Here is a 24,731-nt window from a genome sequence, read left to right as displayed (position 1 = left end):
ATGTACTTACCAAGTGTTTTTTGACCATATCAAGGAGAGGTACTATCTACAGAGAACTGTTTGCTTATTTCAATGTATTGTCTGGATTAGCGCCAAGACAAAGTAAATTATGTATGTGTGATTTTAAGTTATTATGTAATCAGTAAAACAGAATTAGTCATGTTTAAAAATTTTAGGAAAGCTCTTAAACAAACCAGTGTGGTTATATAGAAGTTTCGGGTACAAAATATATATTTTTTAATTCTTTAATTCAGTAAAAACCATATATATTTACAGATGTTTTCACAACTTGTACTTAATAGGTAAATAAATTCCCGTAACAGCATGTATTTAATAAATAAGTAAACTCTCACATTAAAGTAAATGTGAGTAACTTGAAATATTTGATTTCATAGCCAACTAGTTCACCAGTTTCTTTAGTAATTTATTCAAAAACTGACAACAAAAGATTAACTTAAAAGTTGTTTTTGTTTCAATCCCTAACTGTTTCCAACATTTATAATTAATGAGCCTAAAGAAATAAGCCATTTCTTTTCAGTATCAGTAGATGTGTGAGCGACTAAAACATGAACAATCAATCATTTAATTCATCATGTTTCTTACATTATGTTCCGCAAATCACTGATATAAGATTCTTCAGCTCAATTTTTAACAAATATTTATTGGATGATGCACAGAATAAATCTCAGTATTTATAGAGGAATATGTGTCAATGTCATAACTTCCTCATCCATGTCCAATTGTTCTTCATCCTCAACAGTATTCAATTCATTTTTCTTAAAGAAATTCATTCCCAGGAGAGGTAAAAACTTTACTTTGTTCAGCAAACTTGATGGGCGGGTGTGTTATCTTTCATATTCTCATTTTGTTATTAACAAATGATTCATCTCTACACATACAATTCACAGTTTAATAAGTGAAAAGGCTTTCATTAATAATTAATGACATTTTCTTTATTTGCTGAAGACTGAAATTCAATGATTAGGAAATTTTTCTTAATCTTTTTAAACAATATCTAGCAAAATTATCTCTACATTTTATTACATTGTATTCCTATGATATTCTAAAGCTACCTATACCTTATAGTCAAAATATTTTGAATAAATTAATCAAATTTATCCAAATTTTATCAAGTCTCCACTTTGACAAAGCAGGTAGGGTATAGAAATAGAAAAGATGTGGGATTCTTTCTTCTTCCCAGGTATTTCTTCAGATAGTATATCTTGATTTACTATATTCATTCCATTAATTTATATGTCCAGCAAATACTTTTTGAGAACTTACCATGTTCTGGGACCATTCTAGGACCTAAATATTGAATGGTGTTGAAGACAATGTTCTTGCCCTGTTTGCCCTTAAAATTCAGAGGAGAGATAGGAAATAAGCAATGGATAGGTAATTTAGTTTGACATAACATGATTATAATTTTCTCTAAAATAAAATATATGTGAAATTAAATTTCTTTGTATAGTTGTTTTATTCATATGTTTTGAATGCATATGTAAGGAATGAATCAAAACCTGTTTTTATCAATGGAAAAATAATGAAAATAACTTTTTAGCTTCCCCAGGGGACTGCCTTAGAGGAGGCAGAATTTGGTAAACTCCCTAAAGACAATGACCACATTTACCTGTTTCAACGAGTAAGTTTCAACAAGTAACAATCAGAACATAATCAATGATTTTAGTTTATAAAGGGGAAAAAAAAATCTGTTTTGCAATTTTGAAAGTCACATTGTAGCATATTTACATAAAAATCTATGCAAATTAGTATTTTAATGCTTCCTGGCATTCTTATAACAATTTTCTTCCTCATTCAATCGCTTGCTCTTCTAGAAGATTATTTCATATTATTCTCTCTCTCCTAGAACCCCTGACCCTCTCCTCTTTCTCCATGTGCAGGTGATATCTTTTCTATTTTTCTGAGAAAATAAAAATGATTAGAAGACATTTGATGAGTTCCTATCATACCATCTGATCACCTGTCTATAGCCTGCCTCCAGTGAACTTCCTTTTTTCCTGTTACCATAAATGAATTATTTCTGCTCTTAACTGAGGTTTGTCAACAAGCACACGAGATTTCATTCTCTTTTGGTCCCTATAGAACATTATTGTGCCAATAATCATCTGTGTTCTCTTTGTATCACTAATTTTTATGTCTCTACTAGATCTCCGCCATCAGTGCACACATACCTATTCTCTCTATCCTACTTCCCTCTTACTATTGCTTTTCTTTTTCTTTCTCTTAGGGCAAAACTCTTCAAAAGTGTTGTCTATATTCACTACTACTGATTTCTCTCGTCCCTATGTTGAACCCACTTCCTCCAGAATTTCATCTCCATCGAGCTCCTGAAATCCTCTTTTAGGTCATCAATGACCTGCACCTTGCTAAATCCAATGGTCGGTTTTCAGGACCCGTCTTACCTGGCCCATCACCAGCATTTACCGGTTGATTACTGTCTCATCCTGGAAACATCTTTTTCCTCCAGTTGGTTTCCAGGTCACCACAATCTCCTGCTTTCTCCCCTGCCTCACTGCCACTCCTTAGTCTTCTTAAATGATCTTCCTCTCCTCTACATATATTTTATCTCCAATGGCCAACCTTCTGATCTACTCTCTTTCCTCTCTGTATTCATTGCCTTGGTTATCTCATACAGTTGCATTTTAAATACCTTCTCTTCACTGATGACTCCCAAGTATGTTTTCCCTGCCTGGACCTTTTCTCTGGGCTCCAGACTTGTACATGCAAGTGCCTACTTGATATTGCCACTTGGATTTGTAACTGGCATTTCAAATTAACACTGCATAAAAAACCTGGACTGTGTGAAAAATAAGACTATCCTGTATGAAAAGCAAGGCTCTTTTGCAGCCTTTCCCACACTAATTGATGACAACCTCATTCATCCATTGGTTCAGACCATACCCTGAAATTATTCTTGACTCCACCCTTTCTCTCTCTTACCACATACACTCTAACAGCAAATCTACTGTCGTTCCCTCAAAATATATTCAGAATTTGGCTGCCTTTTATTGCTTCCATTGTCCACCATGGTCCAAGCTACTATCATCTTTTACTTGATAATGCCAAAATGTTTGCCAGTGTGGTACATTTCCACAAGCACACAATGTATTCCACATTCTCACCACACTTGGTACTGTCAGTCTTTTATGTTAGATGTGCAGTGACATTTTATTTTTATTTAATTTGTTTTTCCTTAATTACTAATGAGTCTCCACAATTTTTTATATTAGCCATTTGTATATCTTCTTTTGTGTAGTTCATATTTAAACTTCTTGCTTACATTTCCATAGTGCATCTTTATCTTATCTATTTGAAGACATTTTTATATAATCTGGATATAAAACTTTTGCTGGTTTCATAAGTTTTAAATATCATCTTCTACTCAGTGCCGTGATTTTTTTGTTCTCTTAATTATATCTTTTGATAAAGATACATTTTTACTTTTAGTAATCAAATTTATCAATCTTTCCTTTATGTTCATTGTTTTTCAGTTTTCTCTAATTTTTTTATGCCCCAATGTTATGAGGAATTTTCTTAGATGATCTTCTGAAGTATTCAACTTTTACATAGACATATATAATCTAGTGGAGTTTGATTTTGTGTGTACTGTTGAAAAGAGGCTAAGTAGCTTTTTTCCAAATGTTTGGATATTCAGTCATCCCATGTGGAAAAATAGTTTGTCTCTGTTTTTTTGTTTTTTTTTAAAGAAATGGGCAAAGGAGTTGAGTAGACATTTCTCAAAGGAAGATATACAAATGGCCAATAGGCACATGAAAAAGTGCTCAACATCACTAATCATCAGCGAAATGCAAATCAAAACCCCACTGAGATATCATTTCACCTCAGTTAGACTGGCCATTATTAAAAAGACCGAGAATAACACATGCTGGCAAGGATGAGGGAAAAGAGGAACTCTTCTACAATGTTGGGAGGCCTGTAATTTAGCAGAGTCATTATGGAAAAACGCTTATGGAGGTTTCTCAAATAACTACAAATAGAACTACCATATGATTCCACAATCTCTCTACTGGGGATATATCCAAAGGAATGGAAATCATCACGTTGAAAAGATACCTGCACTCCCAAGTTTATCGCAGCTCTATTTACAATAGCCGAAATATGAAACCAACGTAAGTGTCCATTAACGAATAACTGGATAAGGAAATTGTGGTATATCCACACAATGGAATACTACTCAGCAATAAAAAAGAATGAAATTCTGCCATTTGCAGCAACATGGATGAATCTGGAGAAAATTATATTAAGTGAAATAAGCCGGAGAAGGAAAGAGAAATACTGCAGATTCTCACTCATAACTGGGTGCTAAGAAAGAAGGAAGGAAGGAAAAAAGAAAGGAAAGAAAGGGAAGAAAGGAAGAAAGAAAGAAAAGATCACAACAATACATTGAACTTTCAGAAGAAGAGAACAAACCTAAGGATACTAGAGGTGGCGGGGAGGGAAAGAGGGGGTTTAGGGGCTGAGAGGTCAGGTAAAGGGCATAAAGAAAAATCATGATTTGTAATAATGAATATGTGAATATGTGAATATGTTAGTGATAAAAAATAAAAATATAAAATAAAATGAACTAATAAATATCTATTGACACACAAACACACAAAATTTTAAAAAATTAACATACTTACTAAAAAAAAAAGATATTCAGTCATCCCATGGGGAACAATAGTTTTTCTGTTTTTCCTTTTTTTTTTTTTGCTACTGATCTAAGAGCCACCTCTAAAACAAATTGAATGTCTATAGAGGTGATTAACCCCTTGGCTCTCTTTTCCATTCTACTAAAGAAGGTTCAAAGGCACTGCTAAATCATATGAAAAACCCAGATGTCATATAGAAACATAGATAATTTTGACTTCATATTATTAAAATAGATAATTTTTTAAAGCCTTGGCCTGATATATATGGTAGATATCCAACTAACTGAGGGAAATGTGCTTGCCATATATATTAGTGACAATGAGTTCAGTTCATTAAGATGTAGAGCACTTTTGTGACTCAGCATGAAAATAATGAACAACACAATGGAAAAATCTGAAAAAGAAAATGGTGGTAGAGAATTCACCAGGGAATCAATGAAAATGTTGCATAAACATATACATTTATTTTTTCATAATTAAAAAATAAAACGTTAAATGATGAGATGTAATTTTTATCCTATCAGAATAGCAAAGGTTATTTATATGCTGGAATATTCTGTTACTGAGGATGAATGAAAACAGGCTATTTTATATTCTATTGGTGGGAATAGAAATATAGGATACCCTTTAAAATGCACATCTGCTCTGGCCTAGCTATTCCACGTGTGTACATACTCATAAACTCAATTTATCTTCCCAAACCCTATGAAGCCAGCAGTATTATTATGCCATTTTGCTTGTGAGGTAACTAAAACAAATATAGGTATAGTAACTTGCCCAAGATTAAAACTATTAAAAAAAAAAAAAAGCTAAAATCTAATTCTTGATAGTCTGACTCCAGACTCCACACTTGTAACCAAATTTAATTGCCTTTCCATGAACGTGTCAGGATGTTCATTGTAGTAGCTTTATTAATGCAGTATGAGATATAACATAAGTATCAAGCAAAATAGAATTTTTTTTTTTTTACAAAGCACCTTCAGGTGACAGAAAAAAAAAGTACCGTAAATCTGTAGGTAGTGATTGAAGAAAGTATAAGAACCTGGTGGGGTGGCACTAGATAACTTTGCTGTGTATACTGGAAATCTAAAGTCCAAGGCAGATTTATTTTTCATTATGCTACACTCTTGCATGGCTTTAAAATTTTTGCTGTGGGCATTTAAACCTGTCTTAGCAGTGAGAAAATGTAATAAAAACAGATGATCCAGTCTGTCTGGACTGTGTCCACCCTTGAGGCCTGCATCAAATGTGTATGCTTTGTAAAGAGAGTTTTTTTCACTCATCCTTTGCCTGCCATAAATGTGGAATTCTAGGAACTGTGCCTCAAGCAGATTTAGTATCAGAAACAGGCTGTGGTTGACCTCTTTAGTTAAATATTAAGACAAAAATATACATGCAATAGTATCCATGATGTTCGGGAGGCAATTTGCAGAGGTGGCCCAGAGCTGTGGGGCTTCATGCCGGGTTCTGCTGAGCCTTCCAAGAGCCATAATAGTTCATTCCTCAGAAGAAATGTCAAGCTGCTCATGCTGTCAACAGAGCAGATGCTCTGCTGATGTCTTTGGGGAAGTGTAAAGTGACTGAAAAATGGATGCCAGAAATGAAATAAAATTCTTATCCCCATCACTAAATTGCGTGTACACCATGTCCTGGTGTCTAGTTCTCAACCCCAAGGCCTTGTATTAGTAGTGGCCCAAGCTGCGGCATACCCACCAATGTGACCACTGGGCCACCAGAGGACTTCGTGTTCTCTCTCTCTTTCACTAGACGTTTTCTATGGTCACTGAGAACAATGTGTCTATTTAACTTGCTTTCCTTTGGAAAGGTTTCCTCTCTTTTCTGGCAGCTCATATCTGAGAGATATCCTCTTCCTTTCAACCTATGTCTTAAACATACTTCATATCTTACCTTTTTTTTTCCTTCAGTGTTTTCTAATACACTTTTTTTCCACAGAAAGCATTTATTAAGATACAAAGTAAGTAATAAAAATAATAAATTTATTTTTTTTCCCATGTGCTTTCTCATACATTACTTGATTTGAGCTTTAAAAAAATTGCAAGGCTTTACAGTTCCATTTTATACAGGAGAAAAACAAAATTCATGAGTTCAAATGACTTGTCCAAAGTGACACAACTAATTGGAGATAAAGGTGTGTTGACAGCTCACATCTGCCATGTGTTCCCATACACTGGGGATGCTGCTGTAGTTCTCTGAGTGGTGTCTTCATCTTCATTGGAAAGTGCTTCCAAGGCTTAAAAATTCTAAAAGCTTAAGATAATAACGTAGTGCTATTTAACCATAGACAATTTCAAGAATTCTGAACAGAAAAAACAACAGAGAGGAAGGAGGGAAGGGGAGAGGAGAAAAGAGAAACATGAGCAGGAAAGGGAAGAATTACAGGAGGAAGGGGACATGGAAGAAAAGAGACAGGAGGAAATGAAGCAAGAACATAATGAACTGGAGACAAACATTGTTATCATTTTCACTGACATTTGTGCTTCTGTTAGGTATGCAGTTTGTTTTATTTTAAAAGCCATTAGGATCATGCTATCGACATCTTGCTGTTATCACTTAATTTAGTAAAGTTAGAAGTTTTACGAGTTGGTAGACACTGTTTTAAGTTTTTATTTTTCATCTAATATCCTTTTAAATAGATCTCCCGATTTCTCTATGTTGGATCTGTGCTGGATATTTACGGTGACCTTCCCCTTTGCTATTGTAATTATATAGTGATTAAGTAATTCATGGTATTATCCCTACACAGACACATTCGTAGAAGCAGAATTAGTGGGTCAAATAGTTGAAGCACTACACAGCTTTTGATATATATGGATGTATTTTTTTCCAGAAAATTTTGTATTAATTATACTTATTCTGGAATTGTATGAAAGCTGGCAGTATTTTTAAAAAATATGTTAGTGAATTTGACTGTTTTACAGTTTGTGTTGATTATGTTACTGTTGAGCTAAAGAATTTTGACTTTTTGTTAAAATTCTTATTTTCTGGAATATGAATTATGTTTTTATTTTCATTAACACATTGAAAGTGTGCCTACTTTTGTGAGTTCTGGCTGACTGTCTATTGTAGTTTGAAGCAAATACAGTTTTAATACACATTTTTTAAGGAAAAGAATGAACATAAAATTAGTCAAATAACTATTTATTCGTAATGAAAAAATAAATTACAATAAATAACACAATCATGATAAAATCCAGGAAAATAATATGATGTTTTATTCATAAAATTTCTAACAGAACTCTTTATTTTTCTACTCTTATTTTGGCTGCATTTTCTTTAATTGTCATTTATAAAACTGATTTCATAATATCAATTTCTAATGTGAGAGTAGAAATTTAATTTAATCTTTCTCTAGAAATATAAATTAATTTTCTTTAATAAATAATTGATATTTTAGGAAACATGATTACAACAGCATCCTAGTTTGTTATTAGAAATGTGATTTACATTTTTGAGATGTAGTCAAATTTGGGAAAACTGTCTAATTTTCTTTACATATTAGCTGTGAAAATCAGAATATTATTGAGTACATATTCAATTATATATATATATATTTATGACATATATCACACACACGAGGGTACTTCAAAAAGCTCATGGAAAGATTCATATTATCTTTTAATTCTATTTTTCCACAAACTTTTTGAAGTACATATGTATAAATAGAATATATATGTGCACATATATATAAAAGCATAAAAATTACTTTTGACATCTTTGGAAATTGAGATCTCCTCTTGTAATTTTAAATGTCTGATGATCTACAGAATTTACATGAACTAGTTTCTCACATGGTATAATTCAAATATTGCCTTTTCTTCATTATCCCATATTTCTGTTTCTAGGAACCACAGAATATATTGACAATTATGACTCAACCACTAGCCAAGCACTTTCTGATAACAGTGTCAAGAGTCAGCACAGTTGTCATTTTCTGGTAGTCATTTCTACATCAGATCAACTAATAATAACAACTATATATGAAGTGAACCACATAAACATATCTAAATCAACCAGTTGTTCTTTTAATCAATAAATTTAAATCAAAAATACCATTTCTCTCTAATAACAATTTTACGTTTTTGATTAATATTTGTAAATGTGAATTCAAAATATTTTTCTATTTACTTTTCTAAATAGTTGTTACCGATCACTGACTATTTTGCAATATTTTTGGCACAATGAAGTGAAAAATATGGAATCTCAATAAGGAAACTGAAGCTGCGAAATATAAACAAATGGAAATTCTTCAAGTAGAAAATACAAACTCTCAAATAAAAAGAAAATATTGGACAGGCTTCCCAACAAATTGCACATGAGAAAAACATCAGTTTATTTAAAGAAAGAGTAGTAGAGACTATCAAAACTATAGCACAAATAGAATAAATAAAAACTAACAAATTGTTAAACAGGGCTTCAGTGGCATGTGGGACAGTATAAAGAGGTTTAACATATGTGCCAATAGAGTATAAAATTTAAAGGAAAGATATTGGGGCAAAAAAATATTTGATAAAATAATGGCAGTATATTTTCCAAATCTGATGAGATTTATAAATGCAAAGACCCAAGAAGTTTAAAGAACCCCAAGAAGGATAAACAGAAAGAAAACTATACCAAGACACATCCAAATCAAATTGTTGAAAATTGATGAAAAAGAAGCATTCTTTATTCAGAGAAATGCAACACTTCCTCCTCAGGAGCAATTAAAGCTCAAACAAAAAGTTATCTTTAAAGTGCAGAAAGGGAGGAGAGCATTCTTTTCCTCAGAATGTTCTATCTAGCGAAAATAATCTTAAAATATAAGGTTAACCTAAAAATAAAGATATTTTTATAAAAACAATGATGAGAAAATTGGTTGTCAGTAAATCTCTACCTCAAAACACATTGAAGAGTGTTCTTTATGCTGTACAAAACTGACACTGAATAACAATGAAGTTCTACACAAAGAAATGAGAAGCACTAGAAATTATCAGTATGTACATAGCTAAAAATATTTTTCTCATCTCTTGATTTCTTTAAGAGACAGTTTGCAATAAAGCAAAAAAATGAAAACAATGTATTGTAAAGTTTATAATATTCATAGACATAAAATGAAATAGTAGTAGGATGGTAGAGAGAAGATAGAAGTATACTGTTGCAAGATTATTATTTTATATGTGTATCAGTCCATTTCTGTTCCTTATAGTAGAATACCTGAAACTGGGCAATTCATTCAAGAAATGCCTATACAGCTCCTCTGCCCATTTTTTAATTGGGTTGCTTGTTTTTTTGCTGTTAAGTTGTTTGAGTTCCTTGTATATTCTGGTTATTAATCCTTTGTCAGATGTATATTTTGCAAATATTTTCTCCCCCTCTGTTGGATGTCTTTTCACTCTGTTAATTGTTTCTTTTGCTGTGCAGAAGATTTTTAGTTTGATATAATCTCTTTTATTTATTTTTCCTTTGGTTGCCTGTGTTTTGGGGGTCATATTCATAAAGTCTGTACCCAATTCTACTTCTGTAATTATTTTTGAAGGTGTGTTTATGTTCACAAGCTTTTTATTTGTTTTGTATTTTTCCATCTGTCCTTTTCTCCATTTTTTTCTTTTTTGCTTTATATTGTACTATTTCTAGTACTTTACTATTTTGACTACTGGCTTACTAGCTATGCCCTTTGTTTTATTTTTAGTGCTTGCTCTAGGGTTGACAAATTTTCTGTAAGTTATTACCATCTATATTTACATATTGCTATGGGTCCGATATGCCCCCTCAAAATTTATGGGTTGCAGTCTTGATATCCATTGTAACAGTGTTAAGAGGGTGGGAAAGCCAATTATGATATTTGAAAGGGGTGGCCTTTGAGAGGTGATTTGATCATGATGCCTGTGCCTTCATTAATAGATTAATCCATTTATAAAGTAATGAGTTATCATGGGCACGGTTCTTATGACTTAATAAGGAGAGCAAGTGAGAAGGTTAGCTGTCATGCTCAGTCCATTCTTGCCATGTGACACTCTGCATTGCTGTAGAGTCACCATCAAGAAGGCCCTCAGCATGTTTTCTCTAGACTTTGGATTTTCCAGCCTCCAAACTGTAAGAAATAAATTTCATAAAATTTCATAAAATTTCAATAAATTGCCCAGTTTCATGTATGAATGGCCAACAGACACATGAAAAAATGCTCAACATCACTCAAGCATTCGGGAAATGCAAATCAAAACCACTTTGAAACACCATCTCACTCCAATTAGGATAGCTAATATCCAAAAGACTGAGAATGACAAATGCTGTCAAAAATGCAGAGAAAAAGGAACCCTCCTACACTGTGTATGGGACTGCAAAATGGTCCAATCTTTATGGAAAATGGTATGGAGGTTCCTCAAACAACTACAGATAGATCTACCATATGACCCAGCTATTCCACTGCTAGGTATATACCCAGAGGAATGGAAATCATCATATCAAAGAGATATTTGTACTCCCATGTTTATTGAAGCACTAATTACAATAGCCAAGAGTTGGAACCAGTCTAAATGCCCATCATCAGATAAGTGGATAAGGAAAATGTGGTATATCTGCACAGTGGAATACTACTCTGCTACAAAAAAAAAAAAAATATTAAGTGAAATAAGGCAGGCACAGAATGAGAAATACCACATGTTCTCTCTTATTTGTGGGAGTTAATAAAAATAAATAAGTAAATGTACAAATGAATGGGGAAGTGGGGAAAGAAGACATAAAAATCACAATTCCTTGATTTTGTTAAGACAAGTGAATAGACATGATGTTGATGGGGAGGGAGGGGGGACAGGGTGGCAGGAAAAGGAGGAACTGGTAAAGGGGCATGAAAATCAACTGTATTGTATGTTGATAATTAAAATAAAAATAAATTTAAAAAACCCAAAAGTAATTCCAAAAAAGCATTGGAACTAAACATTCCAAATAAAAAAAAGAAATTGTTGTAGCATGTACAAATGCTATTTACAACAGGTACACTTTAAATATAAAGATATAGTTGTGTTAAATGGAAAAGAATGAGAAAAGATATACCATGGAAACATTAGTTATAAGAAAACTAAGGTATCTATATTATTATCAAAGAAAGTAAACTTCATGACAAGAAATTTTCCAGAAAAAAAAGGGTCAAATTTCCCGATTATAAAGTATCAAGTTATCAAGAAATCATTACATAACACATAAAGCATATATGAACAAAGCAAAAATGGAAGGAAAATAGACAAATTCACAATTATAGATCACAGTATTGATCTGTCAGTACTTGTTCCAAAATGTTGGCAGGAATTAAGTCATACTGCTGAAGACTTCAAAACCTCTATAACCAACCTAGACGAATTGGCATTATAAAACACTACTTTACACACAATATATTCTTTTCAGATCCACACAGAACATTAATCAAGATAAACTGTATGCTAGACTGTAAAATGTTTCAGGAAACTTTTTTAAAAGTCAAAGTTAACATAATCTCTCTGCCCTCATGAATTAATTTAAAACATACCAAAGACATCTGGAAAGTTCTCAAATATTTGAAAATTAAATAACCCATTATTTAATAGTGCATGGATCAAAAAAGGAATTACAAGGGAAATTAGAAACTATGTTAAGCTGGATGATAATGAAAACAAAGCTTATTAAAATTTGAAAACTATATGGGAATTATTGTTGTAATTACTTATGTTAGATCAACAGTGTAAATTTAATGATATAAGCTTTTACTTTAATAAACTAGAAAAAGATGAGTCAATTAAATAAAAAGAAAGCAAAAGGAAGAATATGTGAGCAGAATTCACTGAAATAGAAAACAGAAAACAATGAAGAAAGTTAAATAAAAGCAAAAGTTTGTTCTTTGAAAAGATTAATAAAATTGTTAAAACTTTAGTTATACCAATAAGTAAAAAACAGAGAAAACACAAATTATCAACACTGTGAATTAAAAATGGGAAAGCACTACAGACCCTATGAACTTTAAAAAGATGTAGGAATATTATTAAAACTATTATGTCAATAAGTTGACAGTTTAGATGAAATGTGCAAATAACTTGAAGATAAAGATTATAAAAACTGACAAAAAAGAGAAAATTGGCACAGCTCTGCATTTTATAAACTCACTGTATTCAATATCATAAGCTTTTGTGCACATGTACACATTCACTCATACACTCAAGTATTTAAGGAAGACATAACAACCTTAAAGCTTTTCACAAAAATGACAGAGATGACTTTCAAAGACTTTATGAGGCCAATATTGCATTGATAGCCAAAAACAATCAAAAATACAAGAAATTATAGATTTATGATTTCCTTCATAAGTATAGAGGCAGATATCATTAACAAAATATTGGCAAATCAAAATGAATAATACTTAAAAAAATACATTATGATCAAGTGGGGTTTATTCCCAATATAAAAGTTGGTTTACCGTTTGTAAACTGAACATCGTAGTCTTCCCTATTAGTGCAACAACAGAGAAAAAACGTATAACATCATAGATTCAGAAAATCATTTAGCAAAAACTCAACACCTATTTATGATAAAAATTAAAAACTCAGCAAACTAAGAATAGAAGGCATTAATCTAATAAAACCAATTAATCTAATAAAAAGCATTTGTGGAATATCTATAGCTAAAAACATATTTAATAGTAAAAGATGGAATACTTTGTTTCCACCTAAGGTCAGAAACAAGGCAAACTTCTTCACTCTCACAAACTTGAATAAGCATTGTAGTGGAGATCCCAGCCAGGGGAAAAATAATAATAAAAATAATAAATAAATTAATTAATTAATTAATAAACAGAAAAGGGAATAAAAGGCAAGGAGATTGGATATAAAGAATTGAAACTCTGTTTATTTGAAATTAATAGGAAAGAGTTCAAAAATAAACAGTTATACAGATAATTCATTTTCAACTTAAGGTGCCAAAGGAAATCAATGGTATACAGAAAAGTTTTTCACCAAGTGATATTGAATTGACTGTTTATCTATTTGAAGAAGAATACTTAACCTTGACTAATACCACTAATACCTCACATCATTCACAAGAGTAATTACAGATGTATCATATAGATAATATAATGAAAAATTTAGAATGATCAAATTTCTAGAACAAAAGAAGAAAGACTATATTCATCACCTTGGCAAAAGGAAACAATTCTTATACAACAACCAGAAAGTGCTAACTGTAAAATAAAATTATGATAAAATGAGCTTCATCAAAACTAGAACCTTCTAAAAAAACACAATAGAAATATGAATGGGAAAATCACAGAAAGTATTCATAAATCTTTCTGACAAAGTTCTTGTATTCAGAAAATGTAAGTAACTGCTTCACAAATAGCAAAAAGAGAAATGAATGCATAAAATCTTTGCACAAAAACTTGAACATGCATTTTACAAAATAAAATATCCAAATGGCTGATGTACAAATAAAAATGCCCTTGATATCATTAGTTATCGGGAAAAGGAGAATTAAAACTACAATGAAATACCCCTACGTATCCATCAATATGGCTAAAATTAAATAAGAATGAAACACAAATTTTACCAAGAGTTCACACCTGCTAGAACACTCAGACCTTGCAGGAGGAGTATCCACAATTCCTTCTATCCAGCAACCCAACTTGTAAATAGGTACCCCACTAAATGGAAATATATGTACACAAAAGGATGTGCCCATCAATAGAAGAACTGTTAAACAAATTGTGGTATTTTCGTACAATAGAATATTATTCATCAATAAAAAGGAGTAAACTAATATTTTATGCAAGAGCATAAATAAATTGCAAAAGCACTATGCTGAATGAAAGAAGGAAAACACACAATAGTACGTGCTGAATAATTCTATCTACATAAAATAGAGTCAACAGTGCTTTCCTGCAGTAAGTGCAATGATTAACCAGAAAGGGGTACTTGGTCTCTTTCTGAGAAGATAAAATAATCTATATCTTGATAAGGGTATAAATTAAAGGCTGTATTTTATATGAAATTCTCAAAACTCATGGAGCTATACTTCAAAGATCCATTCTTCTAAATGCGTGTAAATGATTCCTCAATTAAAAAAAAGAAACCTTTTAGCATTAAAAAAATCTATGTAGAAAAATGTCGATAGTAGTTACATATAAATGTCAATAGTGGGGGAATCCAAATTTCTATGATTTGGTTCAATATTTTGCTTGTTTGTAGTTTTCCTCTACATTTGGTTATATAATGTTAACATGAAAATTTTGTTTATTTTTAATTGACAAATAAAAATTTTATATACTGTGTTTATATTTTATTTACTGTGTACAATATGTTTTGAAGTACATATACATTGTGGAATGACTAAATCAAGCTAATTAACACTTGTATTACGTCACATACTTATTTCTTGCAGTAGGAGCACAAAAATCTACTCTCTTAGCAACTTTCAAGATTATAATACATTGTTATTAACTGTAATCACCATGCTGTACAATAGATCTCCTAAACTAATTACTCTTATCTAACTGTAATTTTTTATTCCTTTACTAACATCTCTCCACTGCCCCTTCACCCAGTTCCTGGTAACCACCATTGTACTGTCTACCTCTGTGAGTTCAACTCTTTTAGGTTCGACATATAACTGAGATCATGCTACAGTTTTCTGTGCCTGGCTTACTTCACTTATAATATCCCCCAGGTTCATTCATGTTGTTGCAATGACAGGATTTCTTTCTATTTTTAAGGCTGAATAGTATTTTTTTGCATATATATACCATATTTTCTTTATCCATTCATCCATTGATGAACACTCGGGTCGATTCCATATTTTGGCTACTGTGAATAATATCACAACGAACATGGAAGTGGAGATATCTCTTTGAAATACTGATTTCTTTTCCTTTGGTTGTATACCCAGTAGTGGGATTGATGGATCATGTGGTAGTTCTATTTTTAATTCATTGAAGAGCCCTAACACTGTTTTCCATAATGGCTATACTAATTTACATTTCCAATAACAGTATATGAGGGTTCCCTTTTCTCCACAGCCTGGCCAAGACTTGTTATAATTAGTCTTTTGGATAATAGCTCTTTTAACAGGTGTTAGGTGATATCTCCCTGTGGTTTTAATTTGTATTTCTCTGATGATTAGTGACGTTGAACAATTTTTTTCCTGTATCTGCTGGTCACTTGTATGTCATCCTTTGAGAAATGTCTATTCTGTTCCTTTGTCCATTTTTGATAAGGTTATTTGTTTTCTTACTGAGCTGAGTTTGAGTTCTTTGTATATTTTAGATATTAACCCCTTATCTGATGTATGTTTGCAAACATTTCCTCTTTTTAGGTAGGTAACTCTGTTGATTGTTTCCTTAGCTGTGCAGAAGCTTTAGTTTGATGCAAACCCATTTGTCCATTTGCACTTTTATTACCTGTGTTTTGGGAGACATATCCAAATAAATCTTTGCCCAGACCAAAGTCATTGAGCTTTTCCCTTGTTTTCATCTAGTAATTATATGATTTCAGATCTCAAGTCTTTAATCTATTTTGAGTTGATTTCTATATATATATGTGTGTGTGTGTGTGTGTATATCTATATCTATATCTATATCTATATCTATATCTATATCTATATCTATATCTATATATCTATATATATATATATATATATATATATATGAATTGACAGTTAAATTTCATTCTTCTGCATGTGGATATCAAGTTGTTCCAACACCACTTATTGAAGAGCCTGTCCTTTCCCCATTCTGTGTTCTTGGCAATGCTGTCAAAAATTGACTGACTGTAGATGAGGGGATTTATTTCTGGGCCCTCTGTTCTCTTCCATTAGTCTACGTGTTTGTTTTTATGCCAGTAACATGCTGTTTTGATTACTATAGATTTGTCGTGTTGTGGTAGACTCATAGTGTGATGTCACTAGCTTTGTCCTTTATTCTTGAGATTGCTTTGGCTAAAGGTCTCTTGTGGTTCCATACAAATATTAGAATTTTTGTCTATTTCTGTGAAAAATGACACTAGAATTTTGACAGGGAATTCTTTGAATCTGTAGGTCACTTTGGGTTGCACAGACATTTTAAAAAAAGACAATGATCTTTCAGTCCATAGACATGAGTTATCTTTTCATTTATTTGTAACTTTTTCAATTTCATTCATCAGTGTTGTATAGTTTCAATCTACAAATCTTTCACCTCCATGGTTAAATTTATTCTTAAGTATTTTAATTATGGGGAAGCTACTATAAATGGGATCGTTTTCTTGATTTTTTTTTTTTTTTTTGGTGGGGGTAGTTTCTTGGTAGTAGGAATGTAGTTTGTTGATAGTAGGAATGCTAGTAATTTTTGTTTGTTGATTTTGTATCCTGCAACTTTACTGAATTTTTTATGAGTTTGAATAGATTTTTGGTGGAATATTTAGGGTTTTATATATACGTACAAGACTATGTCATATGCAAAAACAGACAATTTAAATTCTTCCCCTCCAATTTGATGCCTTTTATTTCTTTCTCTTGACTAATTGCTCTGGCCAGAACATGAAAAACATGAATGTTGTTAAAATAAGCTGGCAAAATTATCATTGAAATGGGCTATTGAAATTCTACAGTCTCACTCTTGAATTTACATATGGGTAACTTAGATACAAAAGAGAACAAGCAGCTTCCTCAATATCGTACAGGTGACTGAAGGCAGCCAGAACTTACAATTTTATTATCTTTACCAAAACCTCTACTGCTGATGAGTACAAGAAATTTGAGAACCTACCATGCGGCAGACACTGCTTTAGGCTCTTTGGATATATCAGTTAGCAAAGCATTACAGCAAAATGAGCTAATGGAAAAATAGTAGAAATGGAGATCAGAAAATAATGGGAGTTATATCACGTAGGGTCTTGTAGACTTTACACTAACTTAAGATTTTTGAGTGAAATGAACATCCATTAGAGAGTTATGAGCAGAAAAGTGATATAAACAAATTTACATTTGGAAAAGATTACCATGGCTTCTGGGTAAGAATAGATTATGGGACAGAAAATGAGTAAAACTAGAGAGACATTTTAGGAAGTTATTACGGTAAATCAGGTGACAGTTGATGGTGGCTTGGATCAGAAAGGAAATGATCACTGTGGTGAGAAGTGGGCAAACATTAGATATATTTTAAAGGTAGAGTCAATACCATTTCTTAACAGATTGGAGATGGAGTATGAAAGAAAGAGAGGGATGAAGCATGACTCCATATATTTTGTCCTGAATGACTAGAGAGATGAGATAGCCATAAAAATGACTTGGAAAAACTGTGCGTGACATAGTTGCTTTTTTGCCTTTTTTTTTTTTTTTTTTTTTTGCGGGAAGTTGGATAAAAGAGAAAACAGTTTAGTTTCAAAGATATTAAGCCCAGGTTTTTAATTAAATGTTTTGATGAATTTTTAAGTATCGGTTACATACATAAGTGTGGAGTTTAGAAGAGAGATCTGGGCTGGGGGTATAAATTTGCAGGCCTTTGGTACATAGATGATATTTTTAGAAATGTGATGTACATAATTACTAATAAAGTAGATGTGGATAGATTTGATACATGGACTCTGAGTCCTGAGCTCCGAGTCACTGGAATGCAGGGAAGTCAAGGAGGAGAAGAATCAGCATAGGGTACTGAGAAGGCATAGCAGCAACGCAGAAGGAAAACCAAGCATCGTTCTTCAAAGGCAATTCAAGAAAGTGTATCAAGAAGGAAGGAATTAATAGTGCAAATACTGCTGACAGATCAATTAACATGATGAAATTTCTTATTTCATAACTAGAAGAACTGGTCTGTATTGTGAGCACAAATCACAACACAGTCTCTCCAATATTTCTAGGAGGAAAGGACACAGACTACGGTAGCATTTCATGGTCAACGTTATACAAAGAAAGCATGTTTCTGACACTAGTGAACATGCCTAGTGTCTACTTCTCACAGTTCAAATCCCCAGAATATTTGTTCTCCAGAATTTTTGAATAGGGGTACAGGGAGAAAAAAAGGACAGAATTGAAAATCATTTACACTCCTGCTTGAATGGCATGATTTCTGTGTTCTGATGTACACCTTTCTTTCACTGACATATAATTTGATATAATTCTCCAGGGATTTTTAAAATTGGAATGTAATTTGTATGTGATAAAATCTGCCATTTAATTTGAAATCCAGTGTTTTTTTAGTATATATACAAGGTTGTGCCATCATGTCTAATTTCAGAACATTTTCATCATCCCCCAGAGAAATTCAGTACTTACTGGGAGTCACTCTCCACCCTTTTTTCCCATTTCCCCTTCTCCCATTCCCTGGAAACCACTAATTTCCTTCTATCTCTGTAGATCTGCCTATGCTGAATATTTAATATAAATGGAGTCATGCTGCATGTGACCTTTTATGTCTGACTTTTTTGAGTTATAGTCTTTTCAAGGTTCGTCCATGTTGTAACATGTATTACTATTTTATTTCTTTTTAATGACTGAATAATATTCCATTTTATTTATACATCTATTAGCTGATGAATTTTTGATTTGTTTCCATTTTTTTGTTTTATGAATACTGCTGCAATAAATATATAGGTATTTTTTGTGTGAACATGTTTTTATTTATCTTGTATATATAGCTAGGATTGGAAATGTTGGGTCATCTGAAAGCTCTGTGTTTAACTTCTTAGGGAACTGCCAAAGTGTTTTCCAAAGTGGCTGCATTATTTTTGTTTCCACCAGCCTTGCAAGAGGACTCCAATTCCTCAATTACCCTCCCTCCCAACACTTCCTATTGTCTGTCTTTTTTATTTTTACATCCTGTTATTGTGAAATGGTTTTGCTTTGCATTTTCTTAATGACTAATGATGTTAAGTGTACTTTCTCATGTTAATTGGTTATTTGTATATGTTCTTTGGAAAAATAATATTTCAAATCCTTTGCTCATTTTTAAGTTGGGTTATGTGTCTTTTTATTGTTGAGTAGTATAAGATATATATACATACATATACATACACATACACACATACATACATATGTATCCTGGATGCTAAATAGTAGGCTTCATCAGATACACAATTTGCAGCTACTTTACCCCATTCTGTAAGTTGTCATTTCACTTTTTTGATAGTGATCTTTGAAATACAGAGGCCTATAATTTTGATCAAGTCTATTTTCTTTCTTTTTATTTTTTATTTTTTGGTTGCTCTTTCTTTATATGTCATACCTAAGAAACTATTTCCAAATTCAAGTTCACAAAAATTTTTACCTGTTTTCTTCTAAGATCTGTGTGTTTATACTCCTTATATATTTTCTTTGAATCATGTTGAGTTAATTCTAGTATATTCTGTGAAGTAAGACTCCAATTTCGCTCTTTTGCATGTAGATATCCAGTTAGTTATTCCAGCTTCAATTGTTAAAAAAACTATTTTTCCCTCATTGAATTGTTTTGTCAAAAATCAACTGACCACAAATGTATGGGTTTATTTATGTACCCTCAATTCTATTTAACTGGCCTATACTTCTATCCTCAAGCTGATACACACTGTGTTGACCACTGTAGCTTTGTAGCAAGTGTTAAAATTAGAAAATGTAAATTTTCCAAATTTGTTCTTCTTTTTCAAGACTTTTAACTATTCTGGGTTCCTTGCATTTCATATAAATTATAGGATCAGCCTATCCATATCTACAAAAAAATCCAACCAGGATTTTTGTAGGAATTGCACTGAACCCATAGATCAATTTGAATTGCCATCTTAACTATATTGTCTTCCAATCCGTGAACACTGGATGTTATTCCATTTATTTAGTTCTTTGATTTCTTTCAACATGTTTTATAGTTTTCAGTGTATCAATCTTGCACTTCTTTTGTTAAATTTTTTTCTTGCTAAGCAACATTTTTGATGCTATTAGAAATGAATTTGTTTACTTAATTTTGTTTTGAATTGTTCATTGCTATTGTATAGAAATACAATGGACTTTCACTTGAGTGGCTTTTACTGCAACAGTTAATTACCAAAAACTAAGCAGAAAGTAACGTTTTACCCTCAATATTTAAATAAAGTTTGCATTTAATTAAACATATGTATTCCTTGGTTTAACTTTCTTCTAATATAAAGGTCATATCTTTACCTCACATTATAGAATACCTGGCTCACTTCCCTCACTTATGATATCAGAGGTAAGGTCCATGGCCCAGTAGTCAACCTCAACCTACCCAGTCTTCTTACCAGGTTCTTGACTCCTCCACAGGAAAGAATTCAAGGGCACAGTAACAGTAGAAAGTGAGAACAAGTTTAATATAATAGATAAGAAATATAGGTTCCACGGAGAGAGTGTGGCACAGCTCCAGAGACTGAGCAGGTCCCACACCAAGTCTATCACAAAAGTAAGTTCAGTACAGACATCAAGTCTAACACAAACACAAGAAAAACATACTTAAAGTTCAGTACAAAGTGCATCTGGCTCAAGAGAATGAGCAGCTCCCTACTGAAAGTAAATTCCTTGCAAAGTAGAGTATACACACCTCAGCCAGCAAAGGGAAAGTTGCCTCCGGGAAAGTGAGCAACAACCCTGCCTTTGGCTGGGATTTGGCTTTCATAGTTTCTCCACTTAACGAATATTCAATTAAGGGGAAGGTTCCCAGTTATGTAACATCATTTTGCATGTGATCATTTGGTCTCTTCCTGTAGCATGTTCATTGGTCACATGCTGTCACATGTACCAGACATATTCAGGAATATTCTGTACTCTCTACTGAGCATGCCCAGCCACTGGATTTGTATAAGCCATACCCCTTGTGGTCTCATTTTCCTGTGTTGGTGCTAGAAATAGATCTAACTGGCAACAGTAATTTTCCTCCAGGGGAGAGCTCAGAGGAGGGGGCCTGAGACCTGGGAACTAGGCACATCCTGTATCACTTCCATACTAGAAAGGATTTTTTTGTTTGTTTTTTGTTTTGTTTTACTATTGCCTTCTGAATTTTGGTGAGAAGATTAATCTTGCATTTCTTGCATTATGAAAGCATGCTTCCATTTTAAATATGTATTTTCTATCTTCTCTTGATCTGTTTGTCTCTCACCTGAGGCAAACCTAAAGCCTTACTCCCATAACTGCTGGTAATACTGAAGCAGGTGGAAAAGAGAGATGGTGGTGTTTGGAGTGGGTTGTGCATATGTGCATGTGTGCATGTATGTGTGTAGGTGAACATTGGTGATCTTCTATTTGAATATTAATAGCAATTGACAACTTAAAATCCTTACAGAATTTTTCTACTAACTACTAGGAATATGGCTAATTGAAAAAATAGACATTTTTTGAGTCTATTTTATTTAGAAACATGTTCTTTAAACAGCGTCTAGGTGGATAAATGAAGAACACATTTTTTTAACTCCAATATACAGCAAATGAACTCATTAATTTTGATGGGTTACGGAAGGAGGTTAAAAACAAAATGAAACTTGTTTTTCTATTCCGAGAAGTAACTGGAATTTTTCTCTCTCAGAGTACCTTTCTTATTTGTATGTGTGGAGTGTGATGGACTATTGAATCCTTACAACATGTTGGATGTGGTCCAACAATAACCAGTCAGATAAGTGCAACTCAAACTGCCCTCATGGGGCCTGAGAAGTTCTGCTGTCCTTTAGGACACAATTACCCTGCTGGTTAATGTAGAGAGTGACCTCTTTTACTCTGGTAATTATTGAATCCAGACTTAATGTCTGGTCTCATTGCAAAGACCCTGTCTGCAATGCCTATCCCAAGGCCAAGTACAGTAGGCAGTGAACCATTCTAGCTGCCAAAAATCAGTACTTTGAAGAGCATCTTTTCCAGGAGATTATCATGCCTGTTCCCGTTAGAATCAACATTGCTTTTCCTGGCTCATTTAATGTAAAATGCAATTCAGTTTCAAAGATAAGCACTTTAATTCACAAATGGTTGACAGCAGTAGGATTACAGTGTAGGCTCTGAACTCAAAAATAGTTTGGGTCTGATTACAAGTATTTCTGCACAGAGAAATATTTAACAGGATAGGAACTGAATAGAGGATATTGGTATTTGGCTTTATCAACTTGGGAATGAAGACATACTGGAGGTATGACAATTGAGTAATGGGATTTGGAACTCAATCCATGATCTTCTATTTTATATTAAGAAACATTTTGAAGAAATAATGTATAGGTTTCATTAAAATTTATGCAGTGATTTATTTTATTAAACTTCTACAGTGATTTATTAGATGTAAATGCCAAAAAGATGTAGTTCAGTATTTCCCTGTTTGGCTAGAAGTTAACTACTCTTGAGTCTAAACTTGGAGGCTATGTTCTTATTAAAATGGAACTCATAATTAGCATTTCTGGGCATTTTCTATAATCCAAACATGCAAGAGGGAACATTTAAATGTCTAGCAATTAAAATAGAAAACATTTTACTTTTACTGGCAGCCTTTTAACTTTTCAGTTCATCATATTTATAGTTATCATTATTAGACATCTGGAAAAATATAGTTATGCTTTCTATTTATATTACAAACTAAGGACTTTGAATCACTTTGCAGACATGATCTCATTAACGTTCTCTACTTCTCTGTGAGGTAAGTGCAATTATCTTCATTTTATTGAGTTTAAATTACTTTCCGAGGTGTCAAAGAAAATTGTAGTAGGATTTGCAAAAAAAAATCAAGGTCTCTCAGTGTCCACTCTAATGGTAAATCCTGTTCAAAAAAATAAGAAAAAAAATGAATGCAGCCTTAAATGGATGAGGCATAATTTTCTTAAAATAGTCATATGATGTAGCTATATGAGACATAACATTTTGTAGTTATGCCATCTCCAGTATAATTTATCAGCCTGACCCACATTATAATGTATCTGTCAAACGGACATTTTTTGCAATGACATTCTCCTAAGTCTTCTAGAAGAAAGTTTCACATAAAGGTGGAAATAAAACTGATTTTCTTTGTGAATGTTGATTTTACTTATTAACAAAGTTATCATTGCCTTTTTAATTGTTTCTATTTTCTTCAGCCCCTAACATGTGAAGCCACATTTGTAATCTAGGCTTGGTTTTCAGGTAGTTGTTTAAAATGTGTTCTTTATATTTTAGGGAAAGTGAGAAGGATTTGCCAGTGTCTATCTTGCGCTTTTATTGAAGTATTATGGAATTGCTTTACCTCAGTCTAAATCTTCGCTACTACTAGACTTTTATCAGTGCTGAATACTTCATCTAGCATTTTTTGCTTCCAACTTTGCTTCCAAAAGCTCAAATATAAAAGATATTACAACAAATTGTGGTTTTTGTTTTGTTTTGCTTTTACAAAACACATATGTAGTCAATTACTTTTCACCAAGAGTGCTGGGCCCATTCAAAGAGAAAAGAATAGCTTCTTCAACAAAGGATATTGGGAAAACTGAATAGTAACATGTAAAAGAATGAAGTTAAACCCTTATCTTATACCATATAGAAAATTAACTCGAAAAAGATCAAAGACCTACATTTAAAAGCTAACGTTATAAAATTTTTAGAAGAAAACATTGGAAAGTATTTATTGTTGGATTTGGCAATTTAAAAAAAAATATGCCACCTAAAGCACAGGCAACAAAAGAAAAAATAGAAAAGTTGGATGTCACAAAAATTAAAAACTTTTGTGTATCAAAGACTGTTATCAAGAGGGTGAAAAGACAACCCACAGAATGGGAGAAAATACATGCAAATCATATATTTGATAAGGGTTTAATGTCCAGATTATAGAAAGAACTCATACAACTTAAAACCAAAAAGGCAAACAACCCAATTAAAAATGGGCAAAGGATTTGAATAAATATTTCTTTAAGAAGATACACAAATGGCCAATAAGCACATGAAAAAATGCTCAGCATCATTAGTCACTAGGAGAAAGAAAATCAAAAGTATGATGAGGCAACAACAATAATAATAATAATAAAGTGTTGATGAGGATGTGAAGAAATTAGAACTCTTCTACACTACTGGAAATGCAAACTGGGGCAGCCACTGTGGAAAACTGTCAATTCATCAAAAATATAAACATAGAATTAGCATATGACCCAGCGATTCCACTCC

The sequence above is a fragment of the Cynocephalus volans genome, chromosome 14 (genome assembly GCF_027409185.1).
Source record: "Cynocephalus volans isolate mCynVol1 chromosome 14, mCynVol1.pri, whole genome shotgun sequence".
Classification (NCBI taxonomy): domain Eukaryota; kingdom Metazoa; phylum Chordata; class Mammalia; order Dermoptera; family Cynocephalidae; genus Cynocephalus; species Cynocephalus volans.
Note: the sequence above shows the minus strand (reverse complement) of the source record.